This window comes from Rhea americana, unplaced genomic scaffold, assembly GCF_003343005.1.
Source record: "Rhea americana isolate MKP2758 unplaced genomic scaffold, rheAme1 scaffold_11, whole genome shotgun sequence".
NCBI lineage: Eukaryota > Metazoa > Chordata > Aves > Rheiformes > Rheidae > Rhea > Rhea americana.
The window spans coordinates 6,368,458-6,377,005 of NW_028185150.1; the positions used below are offsets into that span (position 1 = coordinate 6,368,458).

The 8,548-nt window shown below is 38.4% G+C and overlaps 1 protein-coding gene across 2 annotated transcripts in view; it reads right to left on the bottom strand.

Annotated features, from left to right (window-relative positions):
* Positions 1-7,599: 7,599 nt before the first annotated feature.
* LOC146601065 (phosphoserine aminotransferase) overlaps positions 7,600-8,548 on the bottom strand; it is a 45,991-nt gene continuing 45,042 nt past the window's right edge. For both annotated transcript variants that reach the window (XM_085313518.1, XM_085313513.1), the window contains one exon: positions 7,600-8,548. This exon is cut by the window's right edge and continues 885 nt beyond it. The gene's annotated coding sequence lies outside the window, so the exon portion shown is untranslated.

The following is an 8,548-nucleotide window of genomic DNA, read 5'->3' on the forward strand; positions in this document are numbered from 1 at the left end:
TATGGACTTTTTCTAAATTCAAGTCCGCTACAGACCCTGCTCTGATAACACTGGGTTCAGAGGTACTTTGGCCTTTTCTAAGCTGAGCTAACCCCTTGCAGAGCCCCACTTCAGCCCACCTTGAGGCTGCCACTCGCTGCCCCACAATGCTGCAACTCCACCCTTGCCCCTGCCTGGCCAAGGCTCTCCTGACCCCCACGCCAGCCCCAACCCATTGATGCCCACCAAGTCCAGCCTCTGCCTAAGGCTGTGCCAGATGTCCACCAGGCTGGGGCTTCCCGGTGACCCTGCTCCCTCAGAGAGTGGGGCAGGCCATAYGCAGCCCCATCCAGCTGGGAGGAGYGAGGGAGAACCCAGCACACCTCCAAAGGGTTGGCTTTCTAGGCCAAGCCTTAAGCCACTAAAATCCAGCAGCTGCTAAACATGCATGGATGTGATTTTCTGAAAGATTTATAGCATGGTCAATTTTGGGTAAGGACCTCTGCCTCATTCCAAAGATTCTTCAAATTCTGCTCCAGAAAAAGGCARCTCTTCAGTTCTTCACATAATTCTGGTCATCTTTTTTCCATGTATTTGACATACTTATCTTCATTCTGGAACTTAGAAACAGCTGAACTATTTCACCTGAATCCTTTTCCTAGAAGATCAGACTGAGGGAAGGATTTAAGAATGAGAACATCTGCGTATAAATTTTAGTGAAATTACACGCTGCTAAATTCTGATTCTTAAAATAAGTTTTAAGCAAGCTTGGTTATTTGTGCCACAATCATTCAAATTGTAATTCCCACTATTTTGTGAGGTAGTGGGGATCGGTTAGGAAGAGTTGTAAAAATATGTCTCCTTGTTTAATGGTAGATATATATTTTATAACAAGAAGTAGAACAATCCTATTCATTGGACAATTTTTTACAAGGCTTGCTTTCTAAGTGAATTACAAAAGCAATGACCAGCTATAGAATACATGGTTTGTCTGTGCTTTTCCTAACAATGGCTGTTTGTGTTGTCATTAAAATGACATTATGCATGTGGTACGTCTGTTAAGCGATGCGTGGCACTCTTCCCCCCAGGGCCCAAGTGTCCACATTTCCAACCTTTGCCAACTAAAACATAATGATTCAAAAGAGTGATATTTCTTATTCTTTTCTTGTCTCTACTTTTATTCCCTGTTCTGTCACTGGTTCTGAACATCCCTGGCCCAGAATCTTGTCTCAGCTGCACTGGTACAAGCCCGAACTACCTCTTCCTYTAGTATCTCTTAATCAATAGTGTTTTTGGAGTAGGACGTTAAAATTAGTGCATCATATTTTGTTATAAATGGCACAACTGGAATTTACTATGTGTTTCATATTAATCATCCCTCAACTAATAAAAATAACCTTTCCTTCTCTTTACACTCGCATGAGATATCTACCAGGTGGCTAGTCAAATTTTAATTGGGTTTTTCTCCCTTATGTTAACCCTTAACACCAGACTAGGCAGATAAAATATTGGAACTAGAAGCATTAGAGCAGTTGCAGAGTTTCTAGGAGTATTGTGATCTCTCCAGCGAATGGTGAAGTATCCTGCAATATACCATAGTTTATAGTATATCATGTKCTAGGGCAACAACTCACTTGGCTGATGGAAGGTTTGAATGGAGAAAGAGAGCAATTCAGAAAGTGTACTGACTACAGCCAGGCTGTCAGGAAAGCCTCRATGTAGTATACAATACCGAGGCCAATTGTCAATGGCTTCTCTGGCTTAATTACTACAGCTTTACATCTTGCACCTATAACTAAGAATCTGATTTCAGTTTCCCTTAATAGCAGTATAAAATAGAATTAATTTCAACCATTTTAATGGAGTAGTAATAGCAGAATGAGGGTCATAAAATCGCCTTTTAGCCTATATTGAATAGTAATTACATTTTTTTAGAGAATAATCACTATTTTCTAGAATTGAGCTTTTAATACTATTGCAAGATTTTAATCTAGGGATTGAAATTTTTAAGACTTCATTTTAGACAATAGTACACTTCTTGTAGATAAATAAATAATAAGGCAAGCACCACTTTAAGAAATTAATTAGAAACACCTGCCACCTTTCAGAGCCTGGGACATCTCATCTCAGAAACTGCCTTAGTCACAAGATTTTCAGGTGGCCTGTACGATGTACATAAGCCATAAAGCAGCCTGAAGATACTCTGAACATAGTCAGTCAGACATGTAGCAGTCTGTTCTCTGCTCTTTAAATCCTTAAATGAAATCAATTCCTGTTTCATGGTCCCATGTTGCAGCACTGGGAATTCATGAGTTCCCCGAGTACTACCACAGCTTTTCCCTGGTGGCCTGTAGGGACAGGAAACTTAGCTGATTCAGTATCTAGAATAATAGGCAGGGGAAAAAGATTTAACTTCCCAAAGTTAGAGCAGAGCTGTGCCCATCCCTGATTATGCCTCAGTTCAAGTAAAATACTGCTTACCTGGCTCTTTATGTATGCGCAAACTGTTTTGCTTATGCATTTGTGCACCTCCTTTCTACAAGGGCTAAACTATTAATAACCTTACAGTCCACAAAATAGAGTTGCTTGTGACCTGAATTAGGAGATGTCCAGTGAGGTGAAAATGTGTTAAATTGTTTGACATGCTAATACATTTAATGATCAGTTTTATGATCTYTGCCTGGAGCTGCACATTGCAGATTTACTTAAAACTAAATGTTGATCATTTGTTTTTAGATTGAGCAGTGCCCTGGCCCAACATCTTTGTACACAAGACACGCAGAGCTTAGTGAACGCTAAGAGACATTTCCAGACAGCGTGGGAAGAGGAAGCATGATACTGAGAGCCTGCAGATCCCCTTCTCCCCTTGTGTATCTTTCCCATCAACATCTCCAGAGACACAGAGGACTTTCCAGCCTTTCATATTTTCTAAATGGCTAGCCATTTAGAAAAGACATCTGACTGAAATATAAGGTTATTCTGTGTATGTGACAGACATAACAAGGAGCCTTTCACATTCCCCGGGGGTTAACACAGAGGGTAATGGGTATCACCACTCCAGATTGTTTATGCGCTGTTTGAAGCATCATCCTCCATGAATATAGTGTTATTACTCTATGAAGAGCAGTACACATCCTTCCAGTCTACTTTTTACCCAGGCTCGTTCCAGACACAAACCTCTGAACTAGATGCCTTTGAACAAAATGTCCTCCCTTCACACAGACCCACAGATGCACACAAAATGTGTGCAGCTTCAGAAGTGCTCTTCCCCAAGCAGCTGATCCAACAAGCAAACTCCTTAGTGTCTTTGTCTGAAAAGCACTCTGTATCCATATGCTAATAAAACAAGCTCCATGTTTTCTAAAATCAGAAATGAGTATCCTAAATAAAATGAAACTATACCTAAATGCATCTAGTCTAAATGAATGCAGTTTTCATTAAAGTGGAAACTAGAAGTAAATATACTGGGCCAACAGTCTTCTGATGCTGCTCATTTTGCCTCCRTCCAGGATTTCACAATGCTCAGCAGCATTTTGGCTTAGTACTTGCAGTTGTTATTTCACTATTGCTGATTCAAAGCTRTTCTGGTCTTCAAACTGCACCTGTTACTCATTCTTCTTTCTCTTCCTCAGCATAGATTGTCAATCGTACTAAACTTTTACAAGTTTAAAAATGTGCAATGTGCCAAAGCTACCTGAACTAAGATTTCTACACTGGCACTCTAAAATGAAAGACTTGTTTCATCATTTCATATACCACTAATCTAGTGACTTTTTGGCAGAGAATTTTTTATTCCATCTCAAGAGCAATATCCACCTAAGAACTACAGCACTGTCTCTATATTGACAGAGAAGTTTTATTTCAATGTATACGTAATTGTCATGGATGTAATTGTCATGTCAACGTGATACAAACACAAATTATAATTTCTCAAAAACAAGGTAGTAAATACTCACCAATCAATGACATGTTTTAGAATTTCAATGCATTGTGGTTGATACTTTTGATACATTCCCTCACATGTAGAAAACAGTATTTCTTCTTTCAGATGTGGTTCAGAGCATCTATCAACCAGCAGTACAACACGAAACCAAACAAGACTTAGAGGAGAATTAGCTATGTGCCAGAATCTCAGACATGTGCTAAACACAGTAGTGATATAAATAGTATTCTGGCATACCATACACACATAAATATATGTATTTTGTCTGAAAACACTGAAGATTTGTTCATAACACAATAGATTATTATTCACTTACCTAAAACATACACTCATGCTAGTTAAATAATCCGGCTGGTGCTGTCAAACAAGCAATTTCCTTTCAAAGTAACACTGTAATTAAAACTRGTGCTAGAGGGCATTCAAAACACAGTGGGACTGTTTCTGATTTAACAGAGATGTAAAGAAGTAATTGAACTGAGAATTTTGCTCATCTGCAGTTATCACTACAGCAGAGATGGAGTAAATTACACATTGGGGGTATGTTGCGCAGCTCTGCACACAGTGAGAGTGTAGATGTACCCTCACATTAAACTGAGGTAAGTAKAGTACATTTTGCCACATTTGCCACTCCAATCACAATTTTGTCACATTCTTTATGCTAACATAAGCATTCATGCAAACCAGCAATAAGTAGTGTCCTTCCTGGAAAAAAGTGGGCAGGGAGGGGAACATAGGGCTACCTCTTGAAGCAACTGTGACTTATACATCAAAAGGTACAATGGCTACCCTAGGATAGGAACTTGATCCTGTATTATTCTTTCGAATCCTTTCTTTTGTATCCATTCTCCTCCTTTGCTTTTACACAATTTAGTGTCAAATCCTCGCAAGATGACCTCCCATTTACCAATTGTTATCAAGCATTTATCCAACATGTACTTCACCACTAGCTTGACTCAAAGCATCCTGTAGAAGCTGCGGCCAGGGTCTCCAGATGCCTGCTAGCTTCTTAACGGCAATGAACCTGTGGTGTGTCACCCATACCAACACACGGCTGCTGTGAACATCCATTACCCATTTCCTTGTCAGGCCATAAGACTCCTYACACTCACGGAGCAATGTCCCATTACTCCTTATCTCAAATTCCTTGTCATCACCTGCTCAGTTTAGGGAACTGATGATATGCTCCAATGCCATACCAAGAAGCAGGAGTTACGGATCAGGCGGCTCGCTGAAATATCTCCAGTCAAAATCTTTAACTGCAGTCCTGCTAGAGGGATCTGATCTGACGTATATCTCAGTAGAGTACTTGGACACCAGATGAAGCACAGTCATAACTGAGACAACCACCAACACCTGCCTAGCRCTCAGGCAGTTTTTATGACAAAGCRTCTCCACAAAAAGCACAGTTGGGGCTGGTCTGGGAGGCTGGACAAGCCAGAAGCCAGGCTGACCCCACCTCATATGAGGCAATGCCAGCCCTGAACTAAATCTTCTAATTTTTGTAGTTGTTCTTTAGTTCTGCTTTGTCCAGCTACAATACAAAACTTAGCATTAAGAGTTCAAAAGTTTCATACTTTGTTTCCAGTCCAATAGCTACTGCTTACAAAGTAGAAAATATTTTTTCAGCTATGCATATAAAAGTAAAATATGCTTGTTACTACATCCACAAGTTTAAGCAAGATACCTAACAAATTGCTCTAATTTACATCATGGAAATAAAGAATCAAGTATCAATGTCTGTGAAGCAGATTAGTTAAYTATATTACAAATTCTAAGCAAGTTAATGGTTGTATCTCTTATAATAGTTTGGCAAAATTCAATTCTTCTCATAATTTCTTCAGATCTTTTTTCTTTTTAAATAATTAGTCCATTATCAAAATACCTAATTTTTGCTTTCCATGCACAGTGCAATTCTAGGAGATTGATTTTCCTGGGATTTCAGAAACTGCAGCTTTTGTTTTTCTCATATCAAATACAGATTCATTCCTTAGCTACTTAAAAAAAATAAATACTTRAATACTTTAAAATAAATAAWTAAATAAATCTTCACAAGCTACCAGCTCTTCTGTATAGCAACTTGCACCTCTTTGATCAGGCTCCTCCAACCATTCAGGAGTAATCTACAGGCAATTATAACTTCCTARCTTCTTTAGCTGAAAAAGAACCAATTTACCACAGATCGTCATGAATCCTGATTTTAAATTATCAAAAGCCCAGTTACCAACAGGAATAAGGATACATCTTTCCAATTAAAGTGATTGATTTCACATAAAACCTAGTAACATTTCACTTTTAATTATGTACAGTCTTATCAAATGTGAAGAGGTTCACTCTCATTTTATTTTCTATCCAGTGAATGTAATACAACAGACATGAATTATATACCARTATAATGCCAGACCTAATAACGCTTTCAGCATACTTTGCCAATTTCTAATCTGTAAGAGTTTGCTGTCCATTTTAGTTTATTTCTYCTTTTCACTTCAAAACATTTATTTAGAATCTGAGACAGGCTTAAACTTCTTATACCTATATATTTTTTTTAAATGTAACCAAACCAGTTACAAGTTGAAACTTAGATTAAATTTAAGCAGAAACGAKGAAAATAAGTAAACAGAGTGTCAGATAAGACAAGGGGTTGTACTCTTCACCTTACTGTCCATATGAGCAGTTTAATTACCACTAGGATTACTTGTATAAGCAATAATGTATCAATCTTTAATTCTGTGCCAGGCCCAGAAATGGTACCATAGCTGTGCTGTGGAAAGACCCCATCTCTGACAAGCAACAGGAATCCCCCTGTGACAGGATTCCTTCCTGGTTGACAGCTTCTCAGCTGTACCAAAGGGCTTCTTGCTATACTCAGGAGAAACAGATGTAGCACACAGTTTCCTTAGATCTCTTTCCTCAGGCCCGGCCTGGAGAAGAGAGGGGTCTGGGAATTCTGTACTTTTTGATTGTTCCTGAGAGATTTTACCTTTCAGGGGGGCAGCCTGACAACAAATTTTCTGAAGGGCAAGCCTGCCTCATGGATGAGTTAGAATTACCTGGCATTTGATCGTAACTCATTAAACTCTCTCATGCTCATCTTCCTAGCATTCCTGCAGCTCTATCACAAAACATTCTGTCACTTACAGCCTGCTAATGTCTAATTCTAGCCTTTATTCTGCATTTTGACTTAACTCCTTTTTTTGGTCTTTCAGAGCAAAAAATACCTTTGTTGACAAGGTTTGAAGCTCAGTTTAGAAGTAGTAAAGTGGTACATTGTTGTGTCAATAAATCAGCAGCCTACAACTGTGCAAGCCTTTTTTCAATCACAGAGGACAGGGTCTCTGCTAAGTAGAAGAGCAGCCTATCATATCACAGAAAACTTTCCTGACTTTTAGAAAGAGGAATGGAGACCCAAAGGTACTGTGGATGAAAAGATATACAAAATTCTGGAGGAAGCTCAATTTTGATTGAAAAAAAATAAATAGCTTACAGGAAACCTGTAAGTAGACCTCAAAGCCTTATCTCTTATTTTCCCAGGTCATTTGTAGGAAAGTGTATTTTCAAGAAGAAAACATAAATGAGAGAATTGTTTCTAAGAAAAAGGATATGGATTTTGAAATTCAAACACACATCAAGCATGGATTTCTCATCCTCCCAAAAGTGCCAAAATAAAAACCTCAGATACATTGATGCTTCACAGCATGCTGTGGCAAGTCTTTTATTTTGTTCACCTGATTAGTGCAACACAAATAATTAAACAAAATAGACATAGAAATCTCAAAACAGCAGACATAAAACAATGACTTTTCAAATAGGAATGTAATGCACCCCCACTGCAACTCCACTGACTTGCTGTGAGGTTCCAATTGAAGATGAAAGGAACAGTCCATCACTAATATTATTAAAGCTTCATCACTGTTCTGGTATTACATGAAAAGCAAAGAAAGGCTCAGTCCTGTCCCAAAGGGATTACAATCTGAAACCAGCTGCATAAYGTCCAACGTTATGTGAGTTAAAATAGCAGGTTAATGTCAAAATATTGTCATTGGTAGTATAATCCACAGCCTGGGAAGGAAAGATAATTCTCAAAAAGGGTATTACAATATAAGATCTTCTAAAGATCTTTGATATTCTGGAGTAAGGAACTGAAGTTATACAAAGTCTGGAGTAAGCCAGGAAGATAAAGTGAGAAAGTTGGACCTAAAATGTGATCTAATGTAAGGAAAAGGAAGAGAAGTAAAGATTTACATCAGCTGGAGTAAGGCAGAGCCCCACATACAAAGGCAACACATATCAATCAATGAAAAGGCAAAGAAAACAGTAGAACAATTAAGAGAAGAAAGACATTTAAGGAGTGCCAGGCAAGAAAATCTGTGGCACTTTGGTCTAAGAAGTCAGCGCAGAGAAAGTCTCATGTTCATTGAACTGAACATAGCAGTCCAGTTTGATGTAAGGTTACCAAATTAAAGTAAAAGCCTTTTGATAGGAGTATCAGTCCAAAATAAGAATATAAAATTGATAACCTAAAGAAGTTTAAAATATAAAATGCATAGAGAAATAAACATCTTATAAATTGATTTCACTACTAACTCATGCATCTTAACTTTAAACCTATGAATGGCAACACCCCCCCCC